This window comes from Polyergus mexicanus, unplaced genomic scaffold, assembly GCF_030449975.1.
Source record: "Polyergus mexicanus isolate NDT 795.1 unplaced genomic scaffold, iyPolMexi1.0 SCAF_16, whole genome shotgun sequence".
NCBI classification, from domain to species: domain Eukaryota; kingdom Metazoa; phylum Arthropoda; class Insecta; order Hymenoptera; family Formicidae; genus Polyergus; species Polyergus mexicanus.
Window position 1 is genome coordinate 4762294 of NW_027223336.1, and position 13324 is coordinate 4775617.

Genomic DNA, 13324 nt, shown 5'->3' on the forward strand with positions numbered 1-13324 from the left:
TCTGGGATCAAATATTTCGCCAATATTTAGAGCGCACATGCAAACCGCATCTAGTATGAAATATTTACAACCAGTTCACGAAAAGATCGCTTCTGGGATCAAATATTTCGCCAATATTTAGAGCGCACATGCAAACCGCATCTAGTATGAAATATTTATAACCAATTCACGAAAAGATCGCTTCTGGGATCAAATATTTCGGCAATATTTAGAGCGCACATGCAAACCGCATCTGGTATGAAATATTTACAACCAGTTCACGAAAAGATCGCATATAGATAATATATAACACACATAGTATGCTCGGATCAGAAAGAGACGGACAGAGAAGAATGGCAAAGAGGAAGAGGATATGAGTGTAAGTGAGCAAGTGTCTATACAAGTGCCAAAAGTAAGAAAAAAAAGGAAATAGTTGGATCTTTCTCCGTAGCAATACTTTATGCTCACTAATATTTAGCGACTGATGTGAATTATTAATCGATATATCGTTGTACAGCCATTCCCTCGCATACTCATTCCTATTCTCTCTCTCTCTCTCTCTCTTTCTTTTTTTTGCCCATGTCTGTCTATTTCTTTATAACAAAAATACTATATGAGTACTAAATACTATGTGCATCATATACATATAATGTGTATGTTCATGTATTGTAGTAATTCTAAATTCTATTTAAAGATTAATTTTGTTACAATTTTTTTATACAAAGGTCTTTATGTTGTTTTCTATTTAGGAATTGCTTTAAAGATATAATCAAAAAATAAAAAAAGAAACTTGAAATATTACATTTTTATATAATATTACATTATCATACTTATATTTTTGTGTAAACTGCACGGAAAAAAAATTCAATTATATCTAGCGACATATTAGTATATAGTATACATTAAAACAATTCCTTCTAGAATTATGGTATATAAATACACTAACCTTTTGACCCTTATTCTTTTTAAAGAAAGTCTGCGGGCAAAGCGAGGCAAGCGTTTCTCATTACATTTTCGCCCTATTATATGAACACACTATGACTACACAAACACAACACTCGTTTTTTAAATTCGACGCGTTATAACGCGTTATAACGGTTGAGCACACTTTTGCGGTTATCTCTCGTTACGCGTATGTACACAAACGCGCGACTGAGACTGAGACTGAGTACTGCCGCGCACTGATATTATCGCATGTGCCTGGCTGTGTGCGTGTGAATAGTACAGTCGCCTTATTCCCCGATACGTACATACATACTTAGATACATGCATGCTACAAATATCGCGTAATAATAAAAACAAATGCGCATCTTTATAAACGAATATTCTGTAACCGAATAAAAAGTTATTTTCATATTGATTAAAATTAATTCGATACATAAAAACATTATTTATTAATATTTTACGACGTGTCATTTTAATGACAATAATGTAATTAATGCATTTAAATTATTTTTGGATATATAAAATGCGAAATACAGACATTTGATTTTCTATAGTAACATGACATATATATACAGGGTGTCCGGCATCAACCGCAACACCGGTCATGTGCAGGTAGAGCAGGTGAAACCGAGAAGAAAAGTCCTGTACCAATTTTTTATATAATACTTAATAAAAGAGTTATTATTGAGTAAAGTCTGGCCAATCAGCGCCGATCTTTAGCCGGGCGCATGTCGGTGAACCGCGCGCTTGATAGTGTACGCCGCTGCACACTTCACAGCGCGCGGCTCACTGACGTGCGCCCGGCTAAATGTCGGCGCTGATTGGCCAGACTTTACTCAATAATAACTCTTTTATTAAGTGTTATAGAAAAAAAAGGTAAAGGACTTTTCTTCTCGATTTCATCTGCTCTACCTGCACACGACCGGTGATGCGATTGACGCCGGACACCCTGTATATATATATAAATTTTATAATAATTTATATATATTAATCTAACGTGAAAGATTATAGATAAAGGGAGCCTCACGAGCGAGACTTCGGAACTCTTCGATATTTGTCGTCTCGCTTGCTCCTTCATTTTTTCTCGCTATTGCTTTTGTCGACTCTCCAGCATCGCGCGGGGATCTTTCCTTATATAAACATCTTATAAAATAAAAACTGAAACTTTCATATTGTATTTTATTAGTATAAAAATAATTATAATGGATTAATGAGATTCTTGCAATTAAAATAACACCAAATATGACATAAATCGGATAATTTTAAATGAAATAAGTAATCATAATTTTAATAACATAATTGATTAAAAATAATCCGATTTATGTCATGTTTCGTGTCATTTTAATCGCAAGAATCTCATTAATCCATTATAATTATTTTTATACAGATGAAATGGAAAATACAAGTTTCATTTTTTATTTAGAAGATGTTTATATTTTGTAGATAAGGAAAGATCCCCGACGCTGAGGAATCGACAAAAGCGAGAGCGAGAAAGAATGAAGGAGTAAGTGAGATGACAAACATGAAAGAGTTCCGAAGCCTCGCTCGCGTGACTCCTTTTATCTGTAATCTTTCACGTATATATGTCATCTTATTATAGAAAATAAAACTTTTGTATTTCGCATTTTATATATCTGAAAATAATTGTAATGGATTAATTACATTTTTGCGATTAAAATGACACCAAATACGATATAAATCCGAGTATTTTAAATGAAATAAGTAATCATAATTTTAATAACATAATTAATTAAAAATTATCCGATTTATGTCATGTTTAGTATTATTTTAATCGCAAGAATCTCATTAATCTATTAGAATTATTTTGATATCGATAAAATACGAAAAACAGAAATTTTACGAACGATATGTAACCCGAGATATTATAGATAAAGAGAGCCTCGCGAACGAGACTTCGGAACTGTTTGATGTTTGTCATCTCGCTTGCTCCTCGTTCTTTATTGTATTCTTTCATCCCCATTATTATATTCTTTTATTTCTTCGACTTTTATTCTTTCTATATTCTCGTCTTCCTACATAATAATACATTAATTTATTCGTCTTTATTTTATACAACATAAATGAGATATTGTGTATGTCATAAATAGAAAAAGTATTTAATTATGTGTATTTTTGTATGTACATGTGTTGTATTTAACTATAATTAAATAGAAAAAGAAAATAATTTGTGTATCTCATTTATGATGTATCAAATAAACATAAATAAATAAATTTATTTATTTTCATGTAGGGAGACGAGAATAGAAAGAATAAAAATTGAGCAAATAAAAGAATATAATAATGAGAATAAAAGAATACAATATACAATAATGAACGAGCAGAAGGAAAAAGAGAGAGAGAGAGGGAGAGGGAGAGAGAGAGAGAGAGAGAGAGAGAGAGAGAGAGAGAAGCGCGAGTGAACGCGTAAGTGAATATGCGAGGAGCATGAAGCTAAGCGATACGTAGTACATAGCGAGCGAGCGATTAGAAAGAGACAGAGCGTATGATCGAGAGAAAAAAGATACTGCAATAATGTTAGTGCGTACATGTATATTACTCTACACGCATGAAAGAGACAAAGGTAGTACGATTATGTCTGTCCTTGTCGTGTAAGATTACAGCTCCGTCTATCGCGACATCACGCAACTAATCTACTGCTCTGTTTTACTCTTGAGCCTCCATCTCGCACACACACATATGCACGAAAATTTTATTTTGCAAAATCTTTTTTATAAAGCTTCTAAACTCACTTCTCTAAGTTCACTTATACTCTTTGATGAAATGCCGAGTGCGGAGTTTACTGATTAGGCACGTGTAGATTACACATTTGTTATATTAAGTAAATGTTGACGCAAAAGCCGATAACAAAACTGTAATTTTCTCATTTTTTCTAACTTTTCATATGAAATGTTAAACTCCGCACTCCGTTATTATGTGTACCTTAATTGTCGAAAAGGATTTGTTGATATCTATAATCAACAAAAAGATTTTGCAAAATAAAGAATATCGCGTTCTGTCGGTAATATTGGATCCCCTTAAACAATGTATTAATCGAATATATAACTGTACCAAAATGTTATGCAGATGAATGAAGTAATTGAAAACAACAAAAATTTTTGTCATGAGGCAAACAAACGGCTTTTAAAATAACATCATTTGCAGTGGAGTCCTTCAAAGTGGACCAATTATTTCCAACTATTATATTCATTGATTGAGAATTAATTGGATAGTTTTCTAAATTAACTGAGTTCATCAACGTTTTTCCTTGTAAAATAATACAATATCATTATTTTTTATACAAATATTTTCAATTTAAAGAACATCATAATTTTTAACATAACAAGATTTATCATTAGTTTGTCAAACCGAAAGTGTGAAAGTTTTATAATTAATTTTATCATATGAAGGGACTCCATTTTCTTTGGATTTATTAGTATTATAATTTGAAACTTAAGGTCTGATAAAAGCATTATTTTTTTGTAGATAGCTACAGCTAGCTTGTTCTACAATTCTTTTATGTAATTGTTGCAAAGGCTTTTAGCCTTTTCTTAAGTGTTTCTTAATATTATTTAAATAACTTTCGAATGTAAAAGCATTAAATAAATCCAAGTAACCAAATCTCATAACATCATCAGCTAAATGGATTAAGTTATGAACATTAAAAATCACAAAGTGCCTTCCATACAATTCAATAGATTCTTTGACAAAATAGCGCAATAAATTTTTTGCACACTCATTATTACGAATGCAGTTAGTCTCGTGACACAGGATTCTTATGGCGCAATGTAAAGTGTTAAAATGATATAAATATTCAGTTGATAGACGATTTTTCAGAGCAAGTAGGCCTACATACAACAAAAAAGAAGGTCACTTGCTTTCCATCGATTTAACTCATCCAAACTTTGTGTTTTCCTAGTAAATTCAGTTGATCCATTTTCTTGACAAGATTAAATATTCCGAAATTTCTTTCATCATTTTGCTATTGAATTTTACAATTTGATTTTCATTTACGTGGCAGCCTTTGATAAAAGCTTTTAACATTTTCTTTGTAACGCCAAGACAGACGAGATGCATATATTCCATAGGAAATTGAGATACCATACCGATATTTACGATCTTCATATTCACCCTCTTGCAACATTTACTACATCCAAAAAAGCCATTATGTCCTTTTGTATATGCTACAAATGATCGAGCCGGAGAATCACAAATTATAGGTCTAATTATGATTTTAAACGTTCTATCATAATATTGGAAGGCTTGTCTTTGCAAAGTATCGTATTCTTTAATGAATTCTTGAAGAAATACATCACATCTATTAGGCTTGTTATATCCATGATACTATTCCAACGACAAACGGTTTAATAACTTTAGGGAATATTTCAGCCAGTATAGAATATAACTGACTTTTTGAACTTTTTGATATTGGTAATCCATCAATATGTACGTTTATTTGGATATTTTCAGAGATTTTATTGACGCCAACTGTTTTTAGTTGATCAATTAATCTTTTTTGTAAGCCTGTGCGCGAAGAAAAATGATAATTGGATAAGCAGGAGTTCGTTTTAGACAAATAAATGAGTTCCACTTGGAGTGTCAATTTTCTTAAGATATATCAAACAGTCCACTTATTTACAATATTTACAATTCGGGCCTTGATAGTGATATTACGAATAACGCGATCCGCGAGCAACGGGGCGGTCCGTAATTCCTCGATATTATCGGATCGTCCGTTAAACCGACAGCATGACAATTTTCGTTCCTTATTATTATTTTTCTCCTCTCGAGTGACCGTGCTGGGCTCGCATCGATTTCGATCGAGACGGAGCGCTTCAAACGTGATTAGCGGAGCGTACCCAGACAGCACAAGGATGTCCTTAGGACGTCCAAAGGGCATCCAGGACATACATGTAGGATATCCTCAGGATATCCCATTGTAATCCTCAGATCTCCTCTGGATGTCCTGAGGAAGAGTAAATGATAGCCGTATATTAACCTCTGGAGAATCCAGGGAGATCCTGTGGAACATCCTAAGGATTTTTATAGGATATGTTAGGGATATTTTTCGTATGTTTCAAGGAGCAAATTTTAAAATTTCAATATAAATTAAAATTATGTTTTGTTATTTACTGCCAATATTAAAAATCTAATATTAAAAATAGTTCACCGTTCTTTAATATTTGAGGCTTTCGTGCTGTACATGAATATTTTAGATTTGGCTCTCGGGTTTGAGTTGTGTAATATTTTCTAAACAATCCAATATCTGAATTCCCTATGTTGGGATTGCATCAGAAATTAAACTGATAGAAAATAATTACATTTGTAATTTCCTGTCAGTTGCTCTTTGCAAGCTTTATATAATTCTCATGACCAAATCTCAAATACGAGTTCGCGTGTCGCATAGCGGTAAACAAACGAACTAGCGGTTGAATACTATTGTTTGTAAAGTTTTTGGAATGTTGCGAACTGTAACATTTCTCATAAAATATTAAATAAATAATAATTTTGGATATATGAAAATGTGCGCATCAAATTCAATTATTAATATTAAACGAAATTAATGTTAACAATTAATTGCACATGTATATGTCCTCTGGAAATCCAAAAGACATCCAATATAATAGACAGGGCAGATATATCCTATAGACATCCAGGGGTTATCCAGTGGACATTTATAGGACATTAATACTTATTATAATACTTAAGATTTCTAAATTATATTAAATAGCCGACACAACTAAAAATAATTATGTATGCATATTAAATTTTTATAAATATATTTATAATAATATATCTTAAAACATCCTACAAATGTCCTGAACCGTCCTGGACATATTCAGGATGATCCTGAGGATGTTTTGTGCTGTCTGGGTAGCTTAGGTCGCGCGCTGTGATTTGCTGCGGCGCCGGGCTGATAGCGCGCCTCCGCGATCGAGTGGCAATTTTGTATTTAATTTTGAGAGCTCTTGATTTCTGGGGTTCGATTTTGAACAAAGCCATAATGGAAATATTGTTGTGCCTCCGGAGAGGCACGGTAGTTGGGATCGTTTGCCGGAAGGAATTTGGGAATTCGGGCTCCGCCTGAGAACTTTATTTAAATAATTCGGACACTTTCCACATTAAATAAATAGATTAATATCAGATTTATTTGTGGTTTGGTTTATTTACAATGTTCCCGCACTTTCGCTCGCGTCGCGTATCACGATAACGGTTATCTTAACGTGCGCGTGTCTAGAGTCGAGTTTCGGTCTCGAGACTCGCCTCTCGCTTCTTCGTGTATATTTCTGCCGACTGCGTGGCTATTCAATATTATAATAATTATTGATACTCTTTTTGACACTCGCGGTTGTTAGAGATATTGCTCGCGTAAAGGAATAAAGATTGCCCGTTTAGTAGTTATTGTGACTACCCGCGTAATATTAATTAATGATCAAGACTGCCCGCCGCTCGTTAGCGATGGGTCTTTTTATTGTCTCCCCTTGGTTTCCCAGGAGGGGATCGTTTAGCGACAAGACCATGCGTCGTGTCGCTCGATTTTGCGGCAAGATCCGGATGCAAGCTAAGAAGTTCTAAGTAGGACTTCTTTGCTTGCACTTTCGCAATTTCTTTATTCCTTTTTATTTCGCTTTTAAGTAGGACTTCTACGTTGCATTTTCGCAATGTCCTTCTTCCGCTTGCCCTGATTTCCGCGTTTTCGCAATGAAATGATTGCACGGTCGCTCGGGCTTAGCGCGTGGCTCGCGTTGTCAGCGCTTTGTTCGGTCAACGCTCGTAACGTGATCTGTGTTCGCGTTACACGTTGAGCAATCATATAAAATAATATGTATTTAGAATAATATATTTAATAATTCGTGTATAGCCTGTTCGGGCTATAACAATATTCTCTAGGTGAAACGAAACGAATCACAGTACTCCTAGGTGTATTGAGTAAAGTTCTTGGATTTTCTGGAAGTTCTCTTAACTGCTGAATTGATTGGACATTATTACGAAGAATCTTTAATAAAGCTCTTGCTGCTATATGAGTTACATTATTATAATAAATCCATCTGTTCTTTCAAGTTAACTGTTTTCTCACTTTCCGGATTGTCATATATTAATTTATTATCTGTTGAAGTATTATTTTCTATTGAAGTTTCTTCATTAACATCTGATTCCACTGAGCTGACTACATGACAATAATTTTTACTTATTGGAACGGCTTGTAAAATATTTAATGATTTCACATTATCCACATATTCCCCATCAGTTTGATTTTATCACCTCCTTCACAGTTATATTTTCAGCATCACAACTTGGACCACCAGGCATCTCCAATAATGAGTCATACTCTTTTTTTATTCCTTTATTTTTTTGACTCTTGGACAAGTTGTTAAATGATTTTCTTTTGGACATCTTTTGTATAAAAACACAGAGTTTACCTGTAAAATTTAATGAATATGTTTTGAAGATTATAAAAAAATAACAGTGTATATGTGTATTTATTTATTTTTAACATATATATTTTTAACATATATATTTTTAACATATATGTGTATCTATTTATTTTTAACATATTTGTGATATATGTAATAATTAATCAAATATAATACATTATATATTATAATATTTCACTCATTCAGCCTTCAAATATTACACTGAAGTTACGCTAACCCTATATCATTAGATTAATATAACCCAATGACGAGTAAAGATAACTTCTCTTATTTAAAATTAATAATAATGTAATAAATGTTTACAATGCTTTTTATATCAATAAATAGTTATTAATTACTTATTAATTATTAATTAAATAAATTAGAATAATCCCAGACAGCACAAAACATCCTCAGGATCATCCTGAATATGTCCAGGACGGTTCAGGACATTTGTAGGATATTTTAAGATATTATTATAAATATATTTATAAAAATTTAATATGCATACATAATTATTTTTAGTTGTGTCAGCTATTTAATATAATTTAGAAATCTTAAGTATTATAATAAGTATTAATGTCCTATAAATGTCTAGTGGATAACCCTTGGATGTCCGTAGGATATATCTGCCCTGTCTATTATATTGGATGTCTTTTGGATTTCCAGAGGATATATACATGTGCAATTAATTGTTGTTCAAAATTGAAACATTCAATGCCTAAATTTCAATCGGCGAACGTCGCCGTTAAATTAACACGATTGCCTCGAGAAATAAAAACACGAGCGAGAGTAAGCATCGTCGCGATCAGCCGATCGGCGCGTGATCGCTTGATCATAACAAAGAAAAAGGTGCGTGATCGCATTCCTTTTAGAATGAAAAACTGTGACAAACAGCTAGTTTTCGAAGGTTCAAAATCGGAAAAACTTGTTATTCACATCGGCAGAGCGCGAGTTTCAGCGGTCGGTCGATTTAGTCTTACGCTGACACCGATACGAGCTGGGCGATAGCAATCGATCATAGTTTCGAATATCATCATTTCTCGTATGATATTCTTTCGCATATTCGAGCTCGTGTCGCTTACTCAGTGGGAGTACTCGTCTCAAAATCGGTCCGAAGAGTTTGCCGCTTACGACGATTCGAGCTGGTCGATAGCAATCGGTCATAATTTCTCGTTTCATACTCTCTCGTATGATATTCTCTCATATTCTTCTCATATTCTCGCTCGTGTCGTTTCGCGCTACTTATTGTGAACTTCGCGCTGTTTTGTTTAATCTCGCTCGTGTCATATGCGATTTAGTCATTCTCGCTGGAAATTCTCAACCGACATTCTAGCAGACTATCGAGAATCGAACTCAGTGCGAAAGACGCCTTAGTGTCTGTATTCCTACCTGTTATGTACTTATCGAGTTTGTGAGTGTTAAGCGTGTGGAGTCCGAGAGTCGACGCGCGTTCACCGTTCCGCGAATGTCCTCTGCCTCGCGCCAAGCAACATCCGGCGGCCGCGTGCAAGATATCCGTTCTCGCGAGAGCTTCTAGCAAGAAGCTCTACAAGATTTCCGATACGCGTTGAAGGCAGTCATGAACAGGACATTTTGAAGATATCCGTCGGAGTTGCGGAATACGTGCCGTCGCTCGCTCCTATTATTCAAAATAAACGAATAATCAAAATAATCCGCATTCAAATCGTTTCTCATTCTCCTTATCCTCCAGCGGATCTACGGATTCGCGTAACACACTGCTTCTCGCTCATCTCTGAGCGTTTCTAAAGATTCGGGCGACTTCGTCGAGGTCGACTCCCCAACAATTGTTAACATTAATTTCGTTTAATATTAATAATTGAATTTGATGCGCACATTTTCATATATCCAAAATTATTATTTATTTAATATTTAATGAGAAATGTTACTGTTCGCAACATTCCGAAAACTTTACAAACAATAGTATTCAACCGCTAGTTCGTTTGTTTACCGCTATACAACACGCGAACTCGTATTTGAGATTTGGTCATGAGAATTATATAAAGCTTGCAAAGAGCAACTGACAGGAAATTACAAATGTAATTATTTTCTATCAGTTCAATTTCTGATGCAATCCCAACATAGGGAATTCAGATATTGGATTGTTTAGAAAATATTACACAACTCAAACCCGGGAGCCAAACCTAAAATATTCATGTACAGCACGAAAGCCTCAAATATTAAAGAACGGTGAACTATTTTTAATATTGGCAGCAAATAACAAAACATAATTTTAATTTATTTCTAAATTTTAAAATTTGCTCCTTGAAACATACGAAAAATATCCCTAACATATCCTATAAAAATCCTTAGGATGTTCCACAAGATCTCCCTGGATTCTCCAGAGGTTAATATACGGCTATCATTTACTCTTCCTCAGGACATCCAGAGGAGATCTGAGGATTACCTACAATGGGATATCCTGAGGATATCCTACATGTATGTCCTGGATGCCCTTTGGACGTCCTAAGGACATCCTTGTGCTGTCTGGGATAGTTGTCAATTTTTATTTGTAATTAAATTTTAATTGTAGGTTAGATTCCACTAGATCATTATAATGCGCATGCGTGAAATAAATCTAAAACTTGTCATAACTAAGATAACATTGTAATCTGAATTAAGAAGTCTTTTTGATGACAGAAAAAGACTTCTTTTAAACGTCAAGGAATTGATTTCTTACACAAGATATCTTAAAGAGTTCTTATTTCAGACTTCTTTAAATTGACGTCTGTAAGAGATCTTATTCACAGCTCTAAAAGACGTCTTAAAAAAAGAATTCTTGAAGATATTATATCTTTCTGAGGTTTGTGCTGTCTGGGCTACTTGGATTACATGACTGTAACAATCATATAACATTTTAGTAACATATTATATTCATGTTATATAACTGCAATTTTGTATGAATGGGAAATTACAACTACCCAGCAAACACAGTTATATCAATGTTATATAACCGCAATAGAAATTTTTATAACAGTCCAGATAGCAAAATGCTAGCAGCATGCGCGCAGATTGGCAGCAAATTTAATCAGAATTCCATGCCAAAACCATAGCCATCTGTGACCACATTAAGCTCAGGTTTTGTCGACAGAGCCTGCTGACAGGCAATGTGAACAGATTGGCAGCAGAAACCACGCAGAGCCTGCGCGCAATCTGACGGCAGATTGACAGCAGAAATCGAGCAATTTCTAGACATTTATATAAAATGGTACATTTAAATGGATTTAAACATTTAAAGGGTCTCGAGTCCAAGTAGCAAAATGACAGGAAATTTTGGTCACAAAATAACCAATTAGAGTTAATCCTAAAGTTAGGTCTTATAAGATTCAAAAATGACGTCAATAGTTGATATATCACATTCACGGAATGTCATTTTCTGACGTTTGTATTAACAACATAAATTTATAATATTAATAATATGTATTGATGTAATACATATATGAAAATTTATTTTTATCAATTCAATCTCTGATACGATTTCCGTACCAGGAAATTCAGATATTGAACTGATTTTTGGAAAATTGAACAGATAATATCCGATTTAAATGTATTCGGACAATTTTTATCCGAATAAGTGAAAATCGTTTGTTATTATTGTTATTAATTACAACTAACGTGAATGTTACATGTAACAAATACGTTATATTGCTTGTTACATTGCTTTTCATTATGGCAATGTTACAGTTATGTATCTGTGTTTGCTGGGCGTATTTTTGGAACAAAATTCAACTTTGAGGACAGATCATTCATTTCGAAATAGACAGCATGAAGAACATCACGCTGAAAAATATTTAACTAAACCAACTATTATAGCAACTTTAGACATTGGAATGGTTTCGGACGTTAGATTGTATGCACTTTATTTTTCTTGGTGTTAATAAAACAATGCTTCGATTTTGGATTAAAGGTGCGATAAATATACGATGGACTGCTGCTTTATTAGATAAAGTCGAACAACTTAATAGCAAATTGAAAATGTTTATACCCATAGAATTTGCTTGTCGTCCAAGGGATTTGCTAGATCTAGATCGTTGGAAAGCGACCGAACATAAGCTTTTTGCACTGTATACAGGAATAATTATAACGAAAAACGTGCTACCTAAAAAACTATACATACATTTTATCTGTCTGTGCGTTGCTGTAAGAATTGTATCAGATAAACAATATAAACATCTGCTTGATTACGCACAATCTCTTTTGGAATACTTTGTTCGAAAATTCCGCGAGTATTACGGAGATCAATACTTATCACATAATGTGCATAATTTATTACATATATGTAATGATGTTAAATGATTTGGAACAATTGATTCTTATTCTGCTTTTAAATTTGAAAATTATTTGTATACAATAAAAAAATCATTAAAAGTTAGTGGCAAACCTCTAGAATAAATAGCTAACAGAATTATAGAAAAGAGAAATATTGAGAAAAGCTTTTCAAATCCTTCAAAAAATTATCCGATAATTCATTATAATAAAAATAAAACAAAAGTGAATAGAGTAGAATTTGATGGATTTATCTTATCGTCCAAAAAAGGCAATAATTGTTGTATTCTTCCAAACACTACAATTGCTACAGTGAATGATATTTATTTAAAGAATAATATTATACACTTTAGAGTAAAACAACATCTCTCTATTAAACCATTTTTTACTTCTCCGTGTGATTTAACGCTGGTAGGAATTTATAAGTTATCTGGTAGTGAGACAGATTTATCATATGCAACTGTTACAGCTGACCAAATTTCACGTAAATGTTTAAAAGCAAATGATGTTATGTCTTCTGATGGTAATTCAAGTATAGTTATTAGCTTATTGCATTAAGTCCAAAAAGATAGTGAATAAAACGTTCTATATTCATCTATGTCCGTTGATTACATTAATATAATAAATTTGTTATTATATACTGCGCGTCAACATTTCATTCCCTGAGGTAAGGAGGATACATAGAAGTACATCAATGGGTC